The sequence below is a fragment of the Aulonocara sp. 'chitande type north' Nkhata Bay genome, linkage group LG22 (assembly GCF_057382095.1).
Source record: "Aulonocara sp. 'chitande type north' Nkhata Bay isolate Kocher_YH1m ecotype deep benthic linkage group LG22, A_spYH_male_GT1.1, whole genome shotgun sequence".
Taxonomy (NCBI): Eukaryota; Metazoa; Chordata; class Actinopteri; order Cichliformes; family Cichlidae; genus Aulonocara; species Aulonocara sp. 'chitande type north' Nkhata Bay.
Window position 1 is genome coordinate 31,245,948 of NC_141364.1, and position 24,401 is coordinate 31,270,348.

At 39.2% G+C, this 24,401-nt stretch overlaps 1 protein-coding gene and 1 long non-coding RNA gene across 5 annotated transcripts in view; one reads left to right on the forward strand and one right to left on the reverse strand.

The window, feature by feature from the left end:
- The window catches only part of ctdp1 (CTD (carboxy-terminal domain, RNA polymerase II, polypeptide A) phosphatase, subunit 1), a 97,610-nt gene that overhangs the window by 62,205 nt on the left and 11,004 nt on the right, over nt 1–24,401 (forward strand). The gene's annotated exons all lie outside the window — the stretch shown is intronic.
- Nucleotides 18,416–22,418, reverse strand: LOC147304467 (uncharacterized). Its single transcript, XR_015126845.1, has 2 exons — nt 22,160–22,418; nt 18,416–21,555 (listed from the first exon to the last, which is right to left on the reverse strand). It is a non-coding gene; the product is annotated as an uncharacterized LOC147304467 (long non-coding RNA).

Sequence of the window (24,401 nt, forward strand, 5' to 3'; positions counted from 1 at the left end):
AGATCAGAGATCAAAGGGATTCTGGTGGAATGTCACTGTGTCTGGTCTGGGCAGTTCTGAATTGAATAATAACAAAATGCAGATTGATGGTAATTGTAACTGATAATGCTTACATGAATTATAAACACCCAATAAATATTATTTAGAAATCCGAACTGTGGTGGAGGTGTGGTCCCTGGCTCAGCCGCAGGGGAGGAGTGATGCAGTGAGCTCAAGGGGGCGGTGCCAGGGAGGCTGCAGGGACAGGTGGTGATGATCTTCCTAACGAGGTTTTCCTTTTTATATAGTCAAGCCGGAGACCAGAGTGAGCAGGAGCATGTGCAGAAGACCAACCGGAGAGTTGGTGAACAGGTTGGCAAACCATGAAAGCCATATGTGTGGTGCTTCAACAAACACTCGCCCAGAGCGATCAACATAACAGTGTGTCGGGTTGACTTTTATACAAACAAACCAAAAAAACAAAAACATGTCATTGTGAAGCTTTAGCAAATACTAGATTGGTCAACTGATGTGCCGTAAGCATCTGTCAGCCTCTCTGACAGTTAGTTAGTGTTGCCTACAGTTAAAATATGTAATTGTGGTGAAGACTTAGTATGATTTTACATAAATGGAATCCACATTTAGGAGCCCTTCAGTAAATCCAGGCCAAGCTAAGAAGATGAGCAATGGGAGAAAGACCAAGGACAGAACACATGGAGATGACTGACCAGCGAGCTTTTAATGCTTAAACCTCGTCAAAGTAACTAGTAAGCTAATTTCATGCTTAAAACATGGAAATGCACCCAAAATGGATCATACAATCGTCTCAGTGAACACATCAGCATGTAAAAGGGAGCTACTTCAACAACTTCCAACAAAACGCAGTACTTCCACAGCAAAATATGCAAGGAAACCAGTAGCTAAACTGAAAATATCAACCCAAGATGCAACATCCTAGCTTTAAAATATTTTTCAGTTTTATTTAGTGCTGTCAGCGTTAATCTCGTTAAAATGACGTTAACGCCATAACTGCATTAATGCGGCAAATCTCCATTAACAAGTTACCACGGATTGCCCCGTGGATGGGGATGCACCACGTTAGCGCCGTTAGCTCACTAACATCACTTTAATGACATTAATGCTGACAGTACAAGTTTTATTATCTTTAAGCTTAGGTTGTACTCCATTGTCGACATAGACAGCTGGAGACTGGGAGGCTGAGTCATTCCTACTTCTTTGAAGTCTGGTAGTTTGTGCATTCTTGTGCATTCATTCATCTTGTGGTTTTTTTGGTTTGTTTTTTGTTTTTTACATTTTTTCACATTTTTTTCATTTTTTTCCCATTGAAGTTATGCTTAGCTAGCTATTTGTAGTTTTTTGTGTGTTTGGAAATTTCTGTTACTGGATAACTTTTACCTGTGAAGAAAAGTTGTGTTTATCTTCGGGAATTTGTGGACGAAGAACCACGCGTCACATTTTATTCTTCTGCCTGCACCTGTATTGGCCAAAAAATCCATTAGCTTCCACACTGTATCATTTTGAATAAAATAAATGTAGGTGAGAGCTTGGAGGCAGGTAATCGAAATGCCATTTAAGTAAAGTGCTAATGGAGCTGGACTGAAGTCATCAACATTATAGATGTCAGATGTCAGAAACAAACTATACTTTGACATGTCAGGGACGTTTTTTTTTTTTTCTTTTTCAAATTTCGAATGCCTCCATTGATTAATGTCTTTCAAGCTGTCACCATTAGCTTTTTCATTCCAGCATCATCTGCTGAACTAATTACATCACATCTTTGTCTGTCATATCTTTTAGCACAATTAGACCCCTTCACTTTGCAGACATGTGTGCTGTTATCAGGACTTCTCACTTTTAATTTCCTGTCTCTGTAGGTGATACACATTCATTCAGACAGCCCATGTCTCCGTTTTCCTGCGCCACATATCTCTGGAGTGTATTTGTTTTCCTAACAAAAATGAAAGCGTGGAACTTGTCAGCTTGAGCGAGCCTGTTATTATAACATCGCCAGAACAGAGATGATGGACGAGGCAAATGAGTTGTAAAGCTTTCCATTCAGGGTTGTCGGACTACAAAGTGTGAAATTTGAAATGTGTTTCATCTTCTTGGAGCTTCTGTGTTGGATGTTTTTTTTTTGTTTTTTTTTGAACCGCTGTTTCCCGTTGTGGCCAGATTAGATCATGTCCCACCATCTGTTTATGTATGACCCATATAGTGCTGTCCCATGGTTTGCTGATAAACTGCTGAGCCTTTAACAGAAGATGGGAAAACAAGTGAAGGGTCCATTTCTTATACAACTTGACCTGGTGGTTGTACTGAGATTGTATGAAGGAATTTTACTGTGAATGTCAGGCTGTGAGGTAAAGCAACGTCGATGAAGTTCTGGTCACGAAAAACAAGATTATTAACACAGAAATAAAAAGACCTTTAAACTGAAATAAGTGTTGCAGTCTTGCATGAAATCTTAGTATCCATCAAAGAGCCAGTATAAAGAGACAGACAACAACACTCGATCTATATCTAGCACCAGTTTAGAATTGCTTGTTAGGTTAACAAGCATCTTCAGAAGAGAGCAGTAGTACTTGGAAAATAAAATACATGGTTATAGAATTACCATTGCATTCAGCTTTTTATTCAATGAGCCTTCCCTTTAGCTACAAGTCTTCCTATTTAATGTATTGCAGTACTTTTCTTACACTCTTCATCAGGTTTGTCTGGCCTCTATGGTTTTGCAGCTTTATTAACATTTGTGTTGGGAGTGTTCTAAATCATCAGATTCTTTCTACAATGCACTCCAATTCAAGTGATAAAACATTTTTTTTGGTTCCACAATGGCTTCCACATAAAGTTAATCAGGAATCAGTGAAGTAATCAATAAATAACCTGACCTACAAGCAAAATGGACAATAACATTAATGTCAATTAAATCCCATCAATATCCATTCCGGTCTTGGAACAATGGAGAACAAGAGCCTTAAACTATCATTTCAAAGGGAACATGCATACCCACACCCATACACACTCATTAAAATGTGCTAAGAAATATTCTATTCTATGTCCAAGTAGATAATGGAAGACAATGACCCCTCCACACACAGGAGTCCCTCAGCTGAGTCTAAAGATTGGTCTTTTGAAATTTCCTGAGGATAAAGGAGTGATTAAATGGTGTCCTCTCATTAATCAAAGGATAGATGTGCAGTAGAGCCTGCAGTCATGGCTTTCTTCTCACTGTGCCCACTGTGTGATATCAAAGAGGTGCTACAGTCTGAGAGCTGATTAAACATGAATGAAACTCAGTGCTGCAAAATGCCCCGGACCTACCAAGAAGTTCAAGCTCATTTTGTTCTCTCTCACTGTGACTATCCTGCCTTACTCATTTTGAACTGAGTGACTTCAGTGTTTAATGAATGCACTACTAAATCTTAAATTAGGACGATTTATGATCCGGAGGGCCTCATGGCGTCACCTTGCTATTTACCATTATCCTCAGTTAAAGTTGAAAGATTTAGGGTAAGCCATCAGGGATATCCTCTAGTAGTGTTTCATCTCAATCTGTGAATAGCTCAATGTTGAGAGCAGCCTTTTATTGAGAATTACCTTTAGGCTGTTAAACAAGTCTTTTTGAAGGCTACTGATAATAAAGCAAGTCTTTTTCTCTTTACTTACAAAGACAGCTCCATGCAATTTGCTTTTTTTTGCACTATTTCCATCTTCATTATCTTCTGCTGCCGTGATGACCTAGATTCCCCTTAGGAATTTTTAATTTGACGTAAAACATTTTCTCAAATTCTTCTGTATTGAATTAGGAAACCACGAATAAAGTTTGATTGTGCTTGACACAAATCCCCTTGTGTTTTGTTTGATTTGTAAGCTGCTGAAAGTGCTGGGAAATGCCAAAAGTCTCTTGAGTTTTTATGCTCTTTTTTTTTAAACAGATATTCATGTTTGCCTGCAGACAGAGATACAACTTATAGATATGGGGGAGTAAGAGAATAATTCTACCAACTTATTTAATTGTTGTTATCTAAATTGTGATTCTTTAAAATATAAAATTAGAAACCAATTGATCTCTAGTTTTGTATACAAGTTCTACTGAGGATTACCATAATTCACAGGTTTCATATGAACTTGTGTAACTATGTTGCATAAGCTTTTTTGCCGATTTATTACAAAAAACCTCTAAATCAGGTCAATAATTTTGGCTACTTACACTTACCTCACTTTTGCTGAATTGAGTCCTTTGATGCTTCCAGCAGAAAAACAAGAAATGTTAAAAATAATAATAATTAGCACGATCTCCAAACACTATTAATAAACTGATAATCAACGGAAGAGTCAACACTCACTGTTTAGCTAGCTTGACAACTTAGCTTTCATATAGGTTTGATACAGTCAGGTTAGCTTAACCAGAAGTTCCAGTTCAGAGATTAAAATATTAATAATGTACGCTTAAAACCTTAATCTTAAATAAAATACAGAACCACAGTATCAGATTTTCACAACACAGTTATCATGACCATTATTACAGCAACTTTAAAAAAAGGACACTCAGGCTTTTCCAGCTAACCTTTTCAGTGTCAGCAGAGCGAGTTGCTCTTGTTTGTTTTCTCTTCCTCTGGAATTTTGGTTGTCACTAGTAACTATACACTGTGTCACTGCAATCCTTTATGACATTGTTCGTTGTGTGTTACTGCAGGCAGTAACTAGCATTAAGGTTTAATATTGGCACATATGTTGTAGTGTTAGCTAACTTAATACTAACATTCAAGAGATTCAAAGTGTTTATTGTCATGTGTGCAGAAGAAATAGCAATTCTCTGTGCAATGAAATTCTTCCTTTGCTGTTCATACACAAATCCCAAGTTAGGTAGGTTTGAAGGAACAAGATAAATAAGGATAAAAATAAGACAAGATATTAAGATAAATAAAGATTTTAAAAAATAAGGATAAAAATAATGAAAGATAAATAAGTACAAAAATAAGTAAGTGAAGACAAGTGAGGTATGATGATGTCGATGTAAATGTATGTACAAAAGAGCTTAATGTGCAAAATGAACTTAGCGTGCAAAGTGTCCTGATGTGTAAATTGCAGTTGAGGTAGGTCAGCTGTTCAGGAGTCTGATAGCAGTGGGGAAGAAATCGGTATTTAATTTAGTCAGATATAGCAGCGACAGTACAATCTTCCTTTTTCATAGCTGAGTCACAGACCACATGCTTCTAGGATTTTTCACAGCTTTCACAATAATTTAATAAATGTTTACAAACAGAAGTATTTAAATGATAGTTTATAAGTTCTGCATGTGAAATAATTATCCTTATGTAAGAGTTCACTCACTGAACTCAGCTGAAGTAAGCAAGTTAATTATTCAGGTGACATGACAGCTACCCTGCTTGAATATTCTTCACTTTGGTCGTTGCTGTACACGTAAACATTAATATTTCATTCTCATGTAAGTTTCTGCTTTGTAAAATGAATTAAGCTAATATCGAGTGTTTTTGCTGAGACCACATTTCAGTATTGCAATGTGGTGCCACTGCATGTGGAGGGTGGGGAGGCGGCTGCTGTTAAGTGATATGTTGTTTGCGAGCAGCAGGCACCCTGGGAAATGTTTCACATAATGGTGCATGTCCCCCTTTTCTTAGTGGATGATTCTGATGCCACAGCAATAAACCTGAGGCACGTTGTTGAAATGGGTTTATCAAATGGGCCGCTGATGTTAAAGTAAAGGGCATGCTGCACAGTATGGGATGTATTGTACCTCGGAGAACTGAAACGGATTTTTGTGCAGTGTTACTTACTGTAATCTTTGTGCTGACTTTGTGCTGTTGCAGGTGAATAAAGCCTACACATCATTTTTTAACCTAAAGGATTTCCTTATGCATTCTCAAGTATTCATGAAGCGTCTTATGGCCTGGCCTGCTCTCTCAGGCACTGTTATATGTTTTTAAATTAAATGTCTAACATATAGACACTAATCTGTCTGGAAGTAGGTTTCATTATCTGACATTTTAGTTTAATATCAACACTAGAAGCTTTTTTGTAATGTTATGTACATTATTTAAGATAACATAGATAACGTATTCATAGCAGGCCATACAGGCATAAAGTATTTCTGACACTGGAGACAAAGTAGCAGTCATTAAAGAAATGTGTTGTAAGCCAAAAACACTGCTTAGAAGTCTTTAATGCCAGATCTACACTGGGCCATATCATACCATTCACGGTAATACTGGTGTAATGTTAGGCAATGATAAGAAAATGAAATATCATGATAGAATATGGGTAAAACGCGCATGCCCACTGCCTTTGTTTTTATAAGCATATGTCAGAAAAAGCATTGCGGCGACGGAGAATGAGAAGGGCGAAAGAAACAGATGAACCAGAATTGGTTTGTAAACATAATATTACCGTATTGTGTGTGTGTATAACCTCTTTTTAAGTTTAGTGGATATTATACATGGTTATGCTGAGGATATGTCGGCCAGTTTCCACTGGAAATGCCTGCTGGTTAAACTGTCAGCAAGGAATTTGCATTTGCACTGTTACATTTTTATATAACTTTAATGCACATAAAAAACAGCTGCTTGTTTAAGTGCAAATACATTGATGGGGTTTTTTGCACTAATAAAGTTTCATTTATATTTTCAAATATATATCCTGATAAATATTTTTGGCCATATTGCCCTGCCCTAATATATAGCATCCTCAGCACATTTGCACAGCACTACTTGTACTTGTGTCTACTACCCGTATAGAAATCTGAATTGATTAAAAAGTCATACATCTGTTCCATCCGACACTGTTCCATCAAGTGATGTGTCCTTGTTGTTATAGACTGTATATACAAATTTATACTGTAATAGCTCTGGAAAGATGTTCATTAATTCAACACACAGCAATGCCTACAAATTCTGGATTTGACCTTACATACATTTTCTACAAGAGTATAATGGATTCATATAGCAGCAGAAAAAACAACTCTCAAACTGTACATTAACAGCACAAGTGTGAATGTGATAATATTGCTACCACATTTAAAAATTTGGTTTGTAATCTAGTAGCTCCATCTCCTTGCTGATTCTTCTTCATGCCTCAGGCACAAAATTCTAGCTTTACCTTTCAGCAATAGACACCAGGAAGGTTAGCAGTTAAAAACAGTGAATCAATGCCCATCTGGTCTATTCTTATAAAGCAGCAATCTGTTTATCGGTCCAATGGAGCTTGTTTTTTGTTTTTTTAATATATGTTCTGTCAGTTTAGTGGTCCGCCTTAAGAATTCAGCTCAAAGTGCAGTTGCTGAAAATGATTAGTTTTGTTATGCTTCAGTTGAGAGGTATATGTGATGTTAATCTCTGTCAATGTCTTTGAGTCCCATTAAGAGACGTCATGGTTGATGTAAATCTCTATAGATTATAGATGTAGTGCACCTGTGTAGAAGTTTACATTCCAGAGTCCAGTAGCTTGTAAGGTAAGATAGTATTGTTGTCAGTTCCTCAGCAGCACTATCACACAGTACAGTTGTGCATCCTGATCAGTTAACAGTGTATTAGCACAATATCCAAATTGATATTTAAAGCATAGTTGTTCAGACCAGTTTTTTATGTTTGTTTTAATATAAAAGTCACCTCATAAGCAATGTAGTGGTTTTGTTTGGAACAAGTGAGTGTTTAAAGATAATGATGAGAGCCATTTGGAAAATATCACAATATTCAAAGGGAAACAAAGCACCTCTGCTAGCTTTTGAAGCTATTAAAGAATCAGAATCTGATTTTTGTTTGTTTGTTTAATCAAGCATGTCACAATACGGCAAATTTTCTTCCAGCTGTGGGGGTCTCTCTGGTGATACAATGAAACTGAAAGATTTAAAACATCAATGTGAAACAGGGAACTAAAGCATAGACTCAGCAAAGGATGTTGTTTAAGTTAAGCTGAGTTTCAGGCAGCGCACATCCCTCGAGCAAACATTGTAGCTAAACTTCACCACATTATGCAGACTTCAGATAAGCACATGCATGCGTTACTCATCCATCAACCCGTCTGCTTTGTTTCTGTCCAGTATGACTGATAAAAGTGTCAAACTGCATTCAGTGCTGTTAAAGGGTCGTAAAAGTTTGCCGTTAAATGTGGTGAGCACTGAAACCCAGGATATATTTGAGCACTTTAGTGGCATCATTGACAGACTTGCAGAAAACTGCAGTGCCATATATATAAATGCCTGTGTCTGAAAATACTGCAAGTCACGCAAATTTACTATACAGATTGAATATACTTCCAGCTCTCAAAGTTGGCTAAAGGGACTACATACTTCATTATAACTGGTGTAAAACGTGTGCCTCGGGATATATTACCGGCTGTGTAAAGCAGCACACCTTGATGAATTGGAGCCATGCTGTGAAAGGCTTTTTTCTGTTCTGTATCTAAATAGAATAATCATTCTCTCCCACTAGTTCTGCTTCCCAGCATTCATTTGTCATCTCATGCTTGTATCATTGCTAAATTTCTTGGGATGGGTTTGTTTCCAGCATCAGCAGTTAGAGCCTGTTGTTCCTGGCACCCAAGATTCATTAGAGTAAAATTGTTTGTCAGGAGCATCAAGGAAATCATGCTGATTCCTGCAGACGTCATTGCTTTCTCACACATTGCATGTAAGCGCACTAAAGGAGGAAACACTAGCTGGCTGATGAATGTGTTTGTTAGTGTTCCCTGATGATGACGCCTTTTGTTGTGGCCCCAGTCCTTTAACTATTTGCCAAATCATAGTCCCATGGAAAACTGGAGAATCCCCAGTCTCAGCACTATTTTCAGATGTTCCTCATTCCAAGAGACGGCCGCTTCACTTTGTAGTCATCACTTTTTGTTCTTTCTTTGACAAAGTGCACATTTTCCTCCAGGGGAAAATGTTTTCCTTGTATGTTCTCTGACAGCTCTGGATATTCAGACTGCAAAACTCCAGCATGGTGATGCTTTAGACCCGGGCTGAGGAAACTATCCCGGCTGATTACGTTGTTTTCTCATCTGATTATTTCAATTCAGGACCCAGGAAACCCATTTGTGAAGCTGTAAAGGGTTGTCTCGATCTAGTACCAGAACTCTTTGGAAAAAGTTTAGCTTCTATTTCAGAAATCATCCGAAATGACGTCAGTGAACTGGTTACAGCATCCCCGCGTCTGCCAACCCAGCCAGTCTGTGATGCTTTATGCAAAAGAGCCACAGGGGGAAGAGAGGCAAAAGATCTAACAGTCCAACTCGTCAGAGCTCTTTTTTTTGTTCTGTTTTTTGGAGGCAGTTTGTTTCCCTCTGGAGGATTTGTGGATTTCTGAGTAAATAAGCCAAACGTCTATAGAGGACCTATAGGGATAGAATATTAATTTAGTTCAATCCAATCCAAATCCAAAGAGAGTTGTATTTTCTTTTACTTGATGGTTATGACTAATGCTAATTATTTAACCATCCGTGACAAAAGCCTGGGGGTTGGTCGAATTGTTAGTTTTGCTTGTGAAGGTTCCCAACTGAATCTTTAGAATATGAAGCGAAGGTTCCTCAGTGATTCTTGTCTTACCTGCTGTAGCATAAGCTGCACTGGAGCGCACCTTTATGAAAGCAACGGAGATAAAGTCGTCAGAAATCTTCAGATCTTTCTTTGATCATATGACATTTTCAGTCGACTTCAAGAGAATGTGATGAGGAGCACACAGAGGTAGTTCTTCAAATTATTTGACGGCAAACATGCTCTGTGACAGAGAGCCTGGAAAGGTGTCATGTTTTCAAAGTGTCTTCTGTTGAACTTGGTTGTAAGCAGTAGCATTAGCAGCCAGAGCCCGACGTTTTCTCATTAAAGCACATAAGGCTGTATCAAATTCTCCCAGTATGAGGAAGCGAGGTCCTTGATGATTGCATCATGAGGAAGTAATGATAAAGAAGAATCAAATAGTTGACTATGCAGTAACCCGTGAGAAGTATTTAGCATTCTAACAGACTTTCAAGTAAATGTTTATGTAAATTGCAAACTGTCTTGTTTCCACATCTCCCCTTCTCAGGCTTTGGTGCTTTTCCATGTCTTACATGATAAACTTTTAGGATGGTTTTAACTACTTTAAAAAAAAGTGTTGTGGGGATTTTTCACTTTCTTCCAAATTTTCCTGAATTAATTAAGAAAATAATGAGTCAGCTACTACATTTACACCTACTAGATTTTACACAGGAGAAAATGTAATGACTCTGGAGCTGGGTGTAGGAGGGTCTGTAACAAAACAACTCAGAGAAGCTAAGAGGCATAGGATGAAAAGTGGGGCAAAACCCATTGGGGCCCAGCTTTATAAGAATAAACCAGATCAGCCAAGGACAAAGCAAGATAACTGAAACCCAGGTGAATAGAATAAAGATTGGAAAGCTGCTGGAAAGCTACATCCTAACTTGTGATGTACACGGAAACCCTTCCCAACGCTAAACCACAACCTTCCACTTAGAGCTGGGCGATATGAGATTTTTTCATATCACGATATGTTTTTTTCATTTCAGGCGATAACGATATCTATCACGATATAAGCCAAATAACTATATTTGTAAGATTTAAATGTGCCGTTGCTCACAAGTAAAATGTGAAATAATCAGCAGCTTGTTTTTATTTAAATATTTATTTCCCATAATAAGTTCAACAGGGTAGATGTACTTAAGGGAACATGAGACTTTTTCAGATAAATAAAGGCAAATATTGCAAACTACACAAAAGGCAGCCGCTAAAGCGTTTAAGTTTCAAAATAGAACAAACAAAACAGACTAAATTGTCAATTCCACTTAGAAACAAAATATTAATTCTAAAAATAAATCTTAGTTTGTTTTACAGAAGAACAGACAAAACTGACTAACTTTTGTCAATATCAAATAAACTGAGAACTAAAAGGAAATTCTCAATCTCTCCTTGTTGTATAGCTGAGCTTTTCAAACAGTTTTAACAGTTACTTTAGTCTGACAAAAGCCGAATGACGAATTAGCGCTTCCAGTCAGAGACTGAGGCTACGTCCACACGTACACGGGTATTTTTGAAAACGGAGATTTTCCGTTTTCGTTTTAAAAAATAATCTCGTCCACACATAAAGGCAGAAATGAAGGAAAACGCTGCTATGAACATGCCAAAGCAGCAGGTGGCGCTAGATTCCTAACTGTGCAGAAATGTTGGCCAATCAGAAGCCTCGGTGGGAAAAAGTAAACAAAGCTGGGGCATAGAAGCAGAACCGAGTCGTATGTGTGGACGGACAGTAACTGTGTGTATATGTAAGCATTTAAACACTGCAGAGAGTAGAATTAACAGTAACAGTATTGTAGAAATTCATTTCACCGAAACAATAACGTGGCGCACAGTGTGACGCATGCACCGGTTTATTGTATTTCCAGACTTGCTTTCGGCACAATTTACAGTGCACGCTACTCTGTTTTTTGTCAGACTTGAAATAGCCGAAATACCTTCACACTACGGAACTTCTATGGCTCTTCCGTTCGACAATCTCTCCGGCATTGGAACCATCATCTGTTTTCTCTTCGGTCACGCTCGGTTGATTTTTCTAGTCGGCACACTCATTTCCTCCATTACGCGCTGGCTCCATTACCCGCTGGCTGCTTCCCAAACAAACACACGTGCGGCTTGGCACTTGTGCTGTACGTTACAAGTCACGCGACGTGACGCTGCGCTACTTAATTTGGATTGGCTGACCTTTTTTATTTTTTTATTTTTTTTGAGGACAAGAGCGGCGAGGTCTATCGCGATAGCTTAATTTCTCTATCGAGTAAAAGTTATATCGCGATACATATCGTTATCGTTCTATCGCCCAGCTCTACTTCCACTCCATTCAAGTCATTACGGGCTGTGTCGACCCGATGTGTAGTTACATTTCTCGGGAGGTGCACTTCAGGTTACGGCACTGGGTTAACAGCAGTTTCTGGTTACGACAGAAATTTCTCTTACAAGTCTAAATCAGGCATAAGCCAGCTATGCAAGAAACTGAAACTAAACAAGGTAAAACAACGAGGAACCAAGCAGGGCGTCAAGGAGGTGAATAAAAATAAAACAAAGCGCCAGATAGAGGCGTTCAGGAAGAACAAGACTTGATGGAAGAGCTCATGAAGAGCAGAGAAGAATGAGATCCTGCTCTAGTTAAACTAGTTCAGTGACTCAGACTTGTTAATGTATTGTCAGCAGTTCTACGGAGCGACTTCAGTTGTATCTTCAGTGCTTCTGCCAATTAGCACTAAATGTTGATTGTAGCAATATGTGAAAATGTGAACTAAATCTTGATGTTTAAAAGAACTGTATTGAGGTTAAGAGAGCTGCACTTCCTGAAAAGTCAGCACACAATATGGAAACATATCAGTGTTGTGAGACACACTCGCTCTCCTCACACTGTCACTAATGGCTTGTTTGTTTGCAGTGAACCCTGACCACCCACCAGAACCCGAATTTCCCTAATTGAATAATAGTTGCTTTCACATAGCTCAAGTTCTCCGGTGTCAGCTTATTCGTCAGCAAACAGTTTGTGCAGCTACTTGGAGTTAGCACACTTGACATTCATCACCTCATCAGATCGCAAAGAAACCACCCCCTCGCAGCTTGGCTAATATGACTTTGGTTGATTTTTGTTGTGGCTTCTACATAAGTGGCACTTAAAAAAACAGATTAACTGATTTGCTAGTCAAGCACAAACACACTCACAAGCTCACTGTGTTAGCTTATAATGCATTCATGTTGTGTAAAGCTGCCCTGGCTTGTTAAAACACCCAGCCTTGCTCAGTAATAGGATGGTTATATAACATGATATGCAGGGTTTAGATTACTAACATCTAAAAGTAAATATTCATAACATGTTTTTTACATAATCGAATAACAGCCTGCTGATTAATGGGGAAGCAATCTTTAAACGTGTAGAACCACTGAAAACCTGATTACTTAAATCCCCCTGCATGCTCTGTCCTCTGTTTTGCAAACAGCAGAAACAGAAGCAACACAGTGAGGCTGGCTGGTCTCATCAGCATTTACCTCCTTTTGTTCAGTGTGTGCTTTGACAGAGATGAAAGGGGAAAGTAAAAATATAGCCCATCTTGGCGTACTGTGAATTGGAACTCGCTGGTCTCGCTTTCTTCCTCTCGCTCTGTCTTGCCTTGCTCTCTCGTCTCGCTCCCTGCTACCTTTCTTTTTTGTTCTTCTGCAGGCGATAGTTCTGTGTGGAGCTGGCTATCTACTCTGGCACTCTGCCCTTTTTCTGGGGATTAAGAAAAGGCCTTGCATATAGACTACACATCAAATTTCTGTCCTCTTGCCACTGCGTTTTATCATTCAGTGTGAAATCTCAATTCCTTCACTGCTCCGTTATGTAATTATTACCCATCTTAATCATTTCTGGCTTAATCTTGTTGTCTGAGGGCATCGTGTTTCAAGACGAGAGCCTTGTCTTCAGTGTGTCACAACATGCGCACATGCATCACATGCTACACATTCAGTCCTTTGTATTGTGTGATACATTAGTAAAAGATGCCATTTCCAAAGGTTAGATAGTCTCAAGCTGTGACTCCACCATTTAAATTGACAGTTCATGCAGATAAACATCGAAATCTCCTGCAAGTTAACAAGGGAGATGAAAGCCCACCAGCTGAGCTACGCAGCTGATATGCATCTTTTCCTTGCCGTCTGTGCCTGAATGTGTTTTGGCTTCCATACAAAAACTAATCATAAGTGAATTAGTCTGCCTGAGAAGAGCACCAAATGTATTAATTTATGATTTTCTGCCATCTACAGTGGGGCAAAAAAGTATTTAGTCAGCCACCGATTGTGCAAGTTCCCCCACTTAAAATGATGACAGAGGTCAGTAATTTGCACCAGAGGTACACTTCAACTGTGAGAGACAGAATGTGAAAAAAAAATCCATGAATCCACATGGTAGGATTTGTAAAGAATTTATTCGTAAATTAGGGTGGAAAATAAGTATTTGGTCACCTCAAACAAGGAAAATCTCTGGCTCTCACAGACCTGTAACGTCTTCTGTAAGAAGCTTTTCTGTCCCCCACTCGTTACCTGTATGAATGGCACCTGTTTGAACTCATCATCTGTATAAAAGACACCTGTCCACAGCCTCAAACAGTCAGACTCCAAACTCCGCCATGGCCAAGACCAAAGAGCTTTCAAAGGACACCAGGAAAAGTATTGTAGACCTGCACCAGACTGGGAAGAGTGAATCTACAATAGGCAAGCAGCTTGGTGTGAAAAAATCAACTGTGGGAGCAATCATCAGAAAATGGAAGACATACAAGACCACTGATAATCTCCCTCGATCTGGGGCTCCACGCAAGATCTCATCCCGTGGGGTCAAAATGATCATGAGAACGGTGAGCAAAGATCCCAGAACCACACGGGGGGACCTGGTGAATGACCTGCAGAGAGCTGGGACCAAAGTAACAAAGGTCACCATCAGTAACACACTACAACGGCAGGGAATCAAATCCCGCAGTGCCAGACGTGTTCCGCTGCTGAAGCCAGTGCATGTCCAGGCCCGTCTGAAGTTTGCCAGAGAGCACATGGATGATACAGCAGAGGATTGGGAGAATGTCATGTGGTCAGATGAAACCAAAGTAGAACTTTTTGGTATAAACTCAACTCGTCGTGTTTGGAGGAAGAAGAATACTGAGTTGCATCCCAAGAACACCATACCTACTGTGAAGCATGGGGGTGGAAACATCATGCTATGGGGCTGTTTTTCTGCCAAGGGGACAGGACGACTGATCCGTGTTAAGGACAGAATGAATGGGGCCATGTATCGTGAGATTTTGAGCCAAAACCTCCTTCCATCAGTGAGAACTTTGAAGATGAAACGAGGCTGGGTCTTCCAACATGATAATGATCCAAAACACACCGCCCGGGCAACAAAGGAGTGGCTCCGTAAGAAGCATTGGAAAGTCCTGGAGTGGCCTAGCCAGTCTCCAGACCTCAACCCCATAGAAAATCTGTGGCGGGAGTTGAAAGTCCGTGTTGCTCGGCGACAGCCCCAAAACATCACTGCTCTCGAGAAGATCTGCATGGAGGAATGGGCCAAAATACCAGCTACTGTGTGTGCAAACCTGGTAAAGACCTATAGTAAACGTTTGACCTCTGTTATTGCCAACAAAGGTTATGTTACAAAGTATTGAGTTGTATTTTTGTTATTGACCAAATACTTATTTTCCACCCTGATTTACGAATAAATTCTTTACAAATCCTACCATGTGGATTCATGGATTTTTTTTTTCACATTCTGTCTCTCACAGTTGAAGTGTACCTCTGGTGCAAATTACTGACCTCTGTCATCATACTTTTTTGCCCCACTGTAATCTTGTAGTGCTGTTTTACCTCCTGGGAAAAACACGAGTTGCCTTCTCATTTTGATTGAGGCCTTTGTTACTCTGGGTCAAGAGAAGCATAGCCGCCTGCTTTTTAGAATCTATTTTTCAGAGTAAATTGTTTTCCACTCTAGTCTTGCAGTTTTCATTTGTTTACCCCTGTAACCTGTGGCGCCATGGAAACCACTACAAAGATCCCCTGTTGCATCTGTTTCTATGTACATTCATGTGAAAAAGAGTTTACACAAGTACACCCTTACTGCTTCCATAGGCATTAATGGGGCAAGTAGCAGCCAAGTGCTGTTAATCAAATGCACTTCATTAAGTACTAATTACAAGTGTGAGTGCCTCTGTGAAAGCACTTGGCTTGGTGATTTTCTTGTGTGGAGCATTCAGGTGCGTGTTAATATAATAACGCCACAGTACTCCCACGAAACGAGTGAGTTTGCAAAATCACATTGAACTCACTGATGAAGGACTGAACAAGTGCGGCTTGTTTGGAAGGAGAAAGCTGCCTTCTATCTAAAGAGCATGGCAGCACAGCGTAGGTTTTCTAAACCGTCCACAAGACTTGTGGAAAGCCTGTGTGTCTCTCTGCATTTTGTTTGTGCACCTATAACACTGCTGGGGGAGCATTGCTGGAGGTTGCTTCTGGGGGAAATAAATGGTAAAAGATTAATAACATGGACAATAATGAAAATTAATAAATAAAACAGATTAAAACTGACTATTACTGACTGGAAGCTGACTCTGGTGCTACTCCTAAAATGCCTTGGAGAAAAGGTGTGTTTTTAAAAGTGATTTAAAAAATCTCAAGTGTTGGAGTCAGCCTAATATGGAGGGGCAACTTATTCCATAATTTGGGGGCCACAACAGCAAATGCTCGGTCCCCTCGGTGTTTCAGTCTCGACATGGGGACAGCAAGGACGTTTTTAAACGTGAAAAATCAAAAATGAGCAGAGGCTGTGAGAAGTGATACAAGTCTGCTGAACACTTCTGGTCTTTCCTTTTCAGTAAATGTATTCAGAACTCAAGATCAAATTTACATTTTTCAAAGGGACTGGTGGTTCCAGGGCTCGAACCACCAACTACCATTATTAGATGACCTGCTCTGCCGCATGAGGCATTGCTCGTGGGTTTCCAAGCGAGCCAGAATAGTTTAACTTCAAAAACTGTAAAATCAACCTTTGTGTCTCTCTGCAGGCTAATTTTTGGGACATGAGTTTGATCCCCTGACAGGTTTACTGACCTCATGTTGTCTCATTTTATCTTCTAAATTTTTATTCCTCTTCTCCGAAGCACTTTAGTCTACAGAGAAACAACATCATCCTTCACTATAGCAGTTCACCCTGTCACACACATTCAGAGCACTCCCTTGACTGCCTCCTCATCTCTATTATAGCTGCCATAATTCCATCCAGTTAAGAGAAAAACTGAGGTTTCGGGGTATAAATTGCAGCTTGTACCGCACCTGTTTCTGCACATTTGTCACTCTTGGGCTACAGTCGCTCTCTCATGTCATCTGTGGCCCTCTGAAGTACACTGTAGTCAGTAGTTGGCTATTCTCTTTTTCCTTGCTTATATTGCCAGTGTTTGGCATTCTAAAGTCTAAAAAGAGCAATTTACTGGTAAGTTCTCACAGATCAAAGTATTTAATTTGTGAGCACGTTTTAGTAGATGGCTTGAAGTCCCGACAATCAGGCTTTTAATTTGGGCAGAATTTCTGTTTATCTGTCGAGCTCGTGAACCGTGTTACCCTCGTTCAAATGTGAAGAAATTGCTGTTAAGTGCTGACATTGTAATCTTCATTACATTCGAGCTGCTCACTCCTGAAGACGGTTGGTTCGGGTTGTAAAGGGAAAGCTGAGGCTGTTATCTGCATGTGTGCATGTTGTAAGTTAGACTCCATGAGCTTTCCAATTACAACGTCTGCACCCGAGGGCCCAGTTTGAGGTAATTGCTTTTAAGGATCGCCCGACAACCCGAGGCCTGCTGTAATGACACTGTATCTCTGCTCTATGTGCTCAAATTATTCTATTTGCATTTATTAAAGCTGTTTTTATGAACCCATAGATAGACAGAGCGCTGTTTTTGTTTTTTCTCTCTGTCTCGGTAAAGGCGAAGCTTTCATATCTGTCCCCTGCTGCAGGGCATGTTGACGCTCGCTGTAGATTAATTAAACGTCTACAATTACAGCAGGAACTTATGCAGGTGTCTGACATTCAGGGTGAGAAGGAAACAAACAGCCTAATTGAATCAAGCTTGTCACTTATAACCGATTTACCTCTGTGACTGATTTCATATCGCAACTCAGCTGGCTGCCTTCTCTTTTTAACTTGCAGTCAGAGCTGTTCCTGTTCCCCGGGGCTTTGTGATTTTGCGTTTTGTCAGGTACAAAGGCTCTTCATCAGCAGCAGCCAGCACAGTTGTTTCAGTGACAAAGCCTCCATCTCTTCCCATAATCCAGAGTTTTTCCTCAGACAAACTGCTGCTGTCGGAGTTGTTATAAGGTCAGCTGTCATATTAGCTGAGGAGGTAAGGTGTGTGTGCTGGTGTGGGTGCGCACACCGTTTCTTCTAGACAGTGTTGTATAGCAGCATTTGTGATGGATTGGTGGATGGTTTAAAAAAATAATAATAATTTAAAAATTGTAAATTTGTGCTTTTTCACCTTTGCCTGTGTTTACCTGTTAAAGGGATCCTCTGTATGTCAGCGGCTGAGCAACAAAATTAAATTCAAAAAATAGAATTTCAACTGATAAAGGGTCCACATCATTTTTGTTACTTCAGTGTGCTTGTGCAAAGTAGCTGGGTAACTCAGAGCAGGTAGATGCTCATACAGCGAGAGAGTCCAAAATGTCTGACATGCTAAGTGTCCAACAAATCTTCAACAAATTGGTTTGGGAAGTAATCAGGCATTGTGACCTTCTGGGATAAATATCTTGTATCATTTATGTAACACAGTAAGGGGAATTGTTGAAAAGAATATATCAATGGGCCAATAGGCTCAACTATAGGAGCACAGGGGTGTGTTCAAATGAGACACAGAGACAAGAATGTAACTCAAAAGAACCAGCCAACTTTAGTGACATAAACCATAAGGTTGACAAGCACAGGTTAAAGACACTTTACAATGGTAGAAAGGAAACTTACAAAAAATGAAAGAAAACTAAAACACATAAACTACTAAGACAATGACTTGGCCAAGTGTTACTTTTGGTTTTCAATGTTGGGTTTCAATGCTCGAGTGCACCCTAGTAACCTGACTCCTTAATTCTTATAGAAACAGATTACACAAATCCAATGTACATTCAAATGAAAATCCACACTCTTTTCACATGTGGAGAGTGTTCTACACAACAGCTTATTATTCAGAGTCCCAAATAAAAATGTCCAAGGGGTAAAGTTCAAAAAATTCCCAGGGTGTGAAAGAAAATAGTGGTGAGAGAATGTCAGTCAGTGGTCTCATGTATAACCAGCTGTGTGTAAAAGTGTGAGTGATACAGTACTACCACACCGCAAGGTGCAGCAGATCATCAAGTGGAAAAGAAGCGAATCTCAGTCTCTCTAAGTCCAGGAGGGAAGGCTCGCCGTCTATTTCACCGGAGGAATCCACCTCAGGAACAATTCAGCATACAAAAAAAACCTGACCTGTCAACAGACAGGGTCAGAAGAGCAATTCAAATATTAATTATGCTGTTCTAGCTATAATTCACAACTTCGGATTTTGTTGAAATCACATTCAACATCAATTTGCAATTAAAATACTCAAATTTGCAAAAATAAAACATCTCTCTTACACAAACTATGCATTAAACCAAGTAAAGTCAGTGCATATGCGACAATTATTAATCAAACAATTGAGATTAATTCAGTTTCTCAACGATAAAATGTGAAACAGACGTGAACTAACTGAGACATACAACATGTGCTCACCGATCTCAGTGCATCACGGCCAAAGACAATGGTATGGTGTCTCTCGGTTGGAAAATGCAGGGCTCTAAATAACGTAACAGGACATGTTGTTTTTCTCTTTAATAACAGTAATACGACGTGAAGGAAAATAAACATAAGTTGTGCTTCAAGTGTTACCTTACTTCTGGAAGCAGATTGAGATGAACTTTCAGGCAGTTGATGGCAACCAGAGCTAACAAAGGCTAACAGTTTAGCTCCACGCGGTACTTTCTAAAGTTGCCAGAAAACTGCAGCATCGCCTGTTTACTCACTTTGGCTACGTTTAACATGGAAGATAGCTGATAACCAGCAAACTTATGTGCAGCACAGTTAGTTGCAACTTATATCTAATACTTTTCCCAGCCCAAAAACTCCCACAAGAGCATCTGGCTGCATATTGCGACCGCCACACTAACCGGAAACACATAACTTCAGTTAAATCGACTTTGACAGCGAAAACTAAAGTGTATTTTTGTTACTATTGATGCTGCTGATAAATAAATTTGATTCTAAGTGGGTTTTTTTAACAATCTGGGTTTATTAAAAAAATCACTTTTTACATTTTTAATCCTTCAAACACCTTTTTCTAGTACAATGCACTTGTTTGAAGACAACCTCAAAACTCACCATATCATATATCAGCAGTGCTACTGGAAATTATTGTACAATGGTCCCTCACAATAACGCGGTTCACCTTTTGCAGACTGTTTCGCTGATTTTTTTTTAATTAATTAATTTATTTATTTTTTACAGTACATTGTGTTGTGCGTTGTGATTGCTGTAGACCATTGTCAATCAACCTACTACAGTGTCTCCTGTACAGCAGCGGTCTCCAACAGGGCCACGGACCAGTACCGGTCCGTTGAGTCGGTTTCCCTGGGTCTTTTCCCGTGTTGTGGTCGTGTCTTATTTTGAAAGAACTATTTACGTGTTACCATAGCGACCAGAGAGCATCAAGAAGCAGAGAGGAGGACATTACTCTCAATGTTGGCGCATTTCAGGAAGACGCTGCTCATAAAGTTACACAACTACACAGCCGAATTCGCGTTTATTATTATATTTACAAAATACCACCGTTTTTGTCTTTGTTTGTATCATTTTATTTTGTTGTATTTATCTGCAACACCTTAAAGGCCAGTCCGTGAAAATATTGTCTGATATTAAACTGGTCCGTGGTGCAAAAAAGGTTGAGGACCACTGCTGTACACTACAGAATGCGTTTAGCTTGTCGAATTTATATAAATCTGCACATGAAAAGTTTTGCACGGTTTCATTTTGTAATACTGGACTTATGTTTCTATAATGGGTTGAACTTTAAGAGTGTTTAAACAAAAGAGAAAAGTTTGAAAATGTTCATGCATGTCTGAGAAACATAAAGCACGTGGTGAGGGATTTTACAGTCTTAAAACATCTATAATAACTGTAAAAAATAAAATTGGCTACTTCGCGTAGCGAACGTAACTCCCGCGATAAACGAGGGACTGCTGTATTATTAACAGTAGAGTCTGGGACATCTAATTGATTAACATCCACATTGATTATCATGCACTATTATTTTTGTTCAAGGAGAGCAAAAACTATAAAACTCTCTCTCAGCTTGTTCGTTGCCAAAATAGGCTACTTTTGTGTATGTTCACAAAATGCTGTAATATGTATATTTATTAAAACATTTATCTACTTTTAGCGACTTGACTCTTTAAATTAGCACCAGTCCTTTTCATCAAAACCAAAATTTTATCTACATTCTTTTTTTTTTACTCTTTAAATGCCAGTTAGGTTATATATAGTACCAGTAACGTTTCAGATAAAAAGGTGATAAAGTCCTAATGGTTTCATAAATCTTCCTATTTATTTATTTATTTATTTTATTTACAATGCACTGAACTGTACAATGTGAAAAGTCAACAGAGAGACTGCAGAAGTGCTGAAAAGAAGTGCATATTTATAACTTTAACTATGAGGTATATTTAATACCTCATAGTTATTAAATATACAAAGTTATAGTTATTAAATATATATAAGGCTGATTAAAAATAAAAAGGGCCATTGCTATTTGCCTTTCAAACATACCTTTGAAAGGCAAAGCATTTTTAATGTATCCATTTATATGCTCCTCGATCTTTGCCCTGACAGTAGGGCTGAAAGTGGGGCACAGAGGGCAGTGAAAGAGTCTTCAGCAACATGTTGTGCATTCCTGCAATTCTGGCTTGGTGGCAGAATTCAAATTTGATATGTGCATCTAAAACTGAGAGAAAAACAGATAAACATCATATACACATTTAAGTTCAGGTTTTAGCAGAAATACCACGTTACAGTTAGCATGTAAGAGATTTGGGGAGAAAATTCTTTACAAAAACATAATTTACAAGACACTTTTATTTGTGACATACATATATATTGACATATAAAAGACAATTTAACAAAGGCTAACTAAAATCTGGGCAATAAAAAAGCAGAACAGAATGGAATAGAGAATATTAGTATTTATAAATGTATAAATCTCTTTGTGACAAACTTTACAATGTTGATGCAGGTGGAATGAGAGACATGAATAAAGCGCAATATGCAGTAAATGGAACAATGTGCATTGATGTCAGATAGTGAAAAGCAGTGAAGTGAATTTGTTCAATAACAAGCAAAAATCAAATATGTCCGAAACTGACCAGTAAATGCTAACCAGAGGTGTCAAAAGTGCACACATTCCTTACTTAAGTTTAGATACCTCGGGGGTCTGACCGTTGTTGTAACGCTAACAAAGTGGCAACGTAATCAGTGTAAGCAAAGTAGATGATTCCTAGAATTATATAATTATTAACGGCAAATTTATACATGGAAGACTCCGTACCAACCTTTACGATCGATTTGCAAGGTTAATGATCCATGCAGGAACGAGACAAAAAAAAAAAAAAGATCCATGCAGGAACGTATTTCCGCCTACTATGGAGGTCACGTGTTTCCGGTTAGTGTGGAGGTCACGTGTTTCCGGTTACTGTGGAGGTTCCAATATGGCGCTCCCCAGTGGCTGCAGCCAGACCCTTCTCCAAAAACGTCGGTTTCTCAGGGATCAAAGTTTTGCAGCGCAGCTCTCTTTTTCTCCTGCCAGCACGCGACTACCTCCACACATACAGTAGCAGCGAACTCAGAGCAGGTGGGTGGGACACACAGCGGCAGGATGCTTTCCTATTGGCCAAAGCATACTGGGACTTGTGCATTTCGATTGGTTGAGCAGGCTGTCCATCTCTCCTCATATCTATTACTCCTTAAAGTGGTACCCTAATTTTATGTGGGTTACATTTACAACTAACTAAGTTTCCTAATGCAGGAAGTCTGGACTAACTTTCAGTTTAGAGGGTCCAAGTTTCTAATTCCTAGTGGTGTTCCCCAATAGATAATGCAGAAACTGGTTTAAGCTGGTGGTGAGGAGCTCTAACAGCAAATTCACATATGGGTAAACTTTATCCTTGTACTCTGTGTTACTCTAACCATAAGGAGGCTGGATGTTAAGTCCTTGATTCCATTGTTGGACAGAGACAGGCAGAGGGAAACCCTGGTGTTATGTATGTTATGAGCAAATCATTGGTTGAAGGAGCTACAAGCACTGAATATTTTTGTAAGAATTTATTTTAGATGCCTTGAATTCAAGGAGACTTTGAGGCTAAGCCTGACCAGCTTCCCTCAGCTCTGCATCCTATCAGATCAGCAGAAGAGAGGTTTTTAGCATTATGCTAATGGCTCCACATGCTTCTGTGTCTAGTCAGTTACATTGCAGAAATGCTTGATACAATGTAGAAAAAAATACATTAGCTTTATATTGCTATATTTTAAAATACTGATATCAGTATCAGCCCACAGAGAACAAAAGGTGTCACGCTCCAGCGCTCAAGTTATTAATGTGAGGTGTCATTATGATGGAGAACAGCATAAATGGTGTTTAAATTTGATAGTGTTTTTGTCACATTCTGAAAGTATTTGTGTGTTCAGCACAAAGCTCTTTTTTAGAGAGAAATAGACACGTGAACTGTGGTATAAAAAGAAGAAAGGTTTCTGGATATTTCTCAGAGACCATTTGCCCCTCCCCTCCAATCTGCACCAGGGTACCTTTGAGCGAGGCTTCTCACAGCCATGAGGTGGAAGTGCACGTGGCAACAAGTGATATGGATATAAAAAAAAAAGCTGGTTCATTCTGCACTGCTGTAGTCAAAAGAAGATTATTTCCATCTGCAGTAATTTATATTTGGCAGCATATTTCTGTCAGACTTGAAGCACACTGAAGTTAAGTTAGAAACTGTATGAAAACAGTGAGCTGGGGTGGAGGTTTGGTGGAAAATTGCTTGCGGATACGAAAAACCTATAACTTGATATCATTTCTAAAAGTAGAAAAAGATTTTAACATTTAAGATTCTTTATCACGTTTTCTTGATAGTTTTCAAAGATTTTTCTAGGACAGTTTTTATTTTATTTTATTTTTTTTTTATTTGTTTTTGTCATTTAACCGGTTGCTAACTGTGGATAAACTATAACATGAAGTAGGGACATCCATTACCATAGCCTGACCATTTTAGTGCATCACTGTCGCGTTTGGCCATGAGCAGTTATCTGGCTCTTCAGATGTTAGCAAACTATTCTGATAGCTACCTGTCACTACATCAGTGCATTTTCTGAGCTGACACTAACACTTGCGCTCTTGGCATATTGACAATTGCTCCTTTTCCTCACCTTATCAGCCACCAATAATAAAACCTTTAATTATCTAAAAGTCTACAAAATGTGTATCTGTAGTGAAAGATAACTAAAGCCCCAGCCACACTGGTCTAGAAACCAGTCAGCGACCCCCTGCAACTAGGGCTGGGCCATATTATACCGTTCACGGTAATACCGGTATAATGTTAGGCAACGATAGGAAAATGAAATATCGTGATAGAATGGGAGTAAAACGCGCGTGCGCAGTGCCTTTGTTTTCATACGCACATGGCCGATTGTTGAGTGAAACAGATGAACCAGAATTGGTTTGTAAAAATGGTGCAACTTCAGTGATGTGGAACTGGTTTGGTGTTTGTCCGTCAGATACACGACAAAGCACATTTTTTTGCA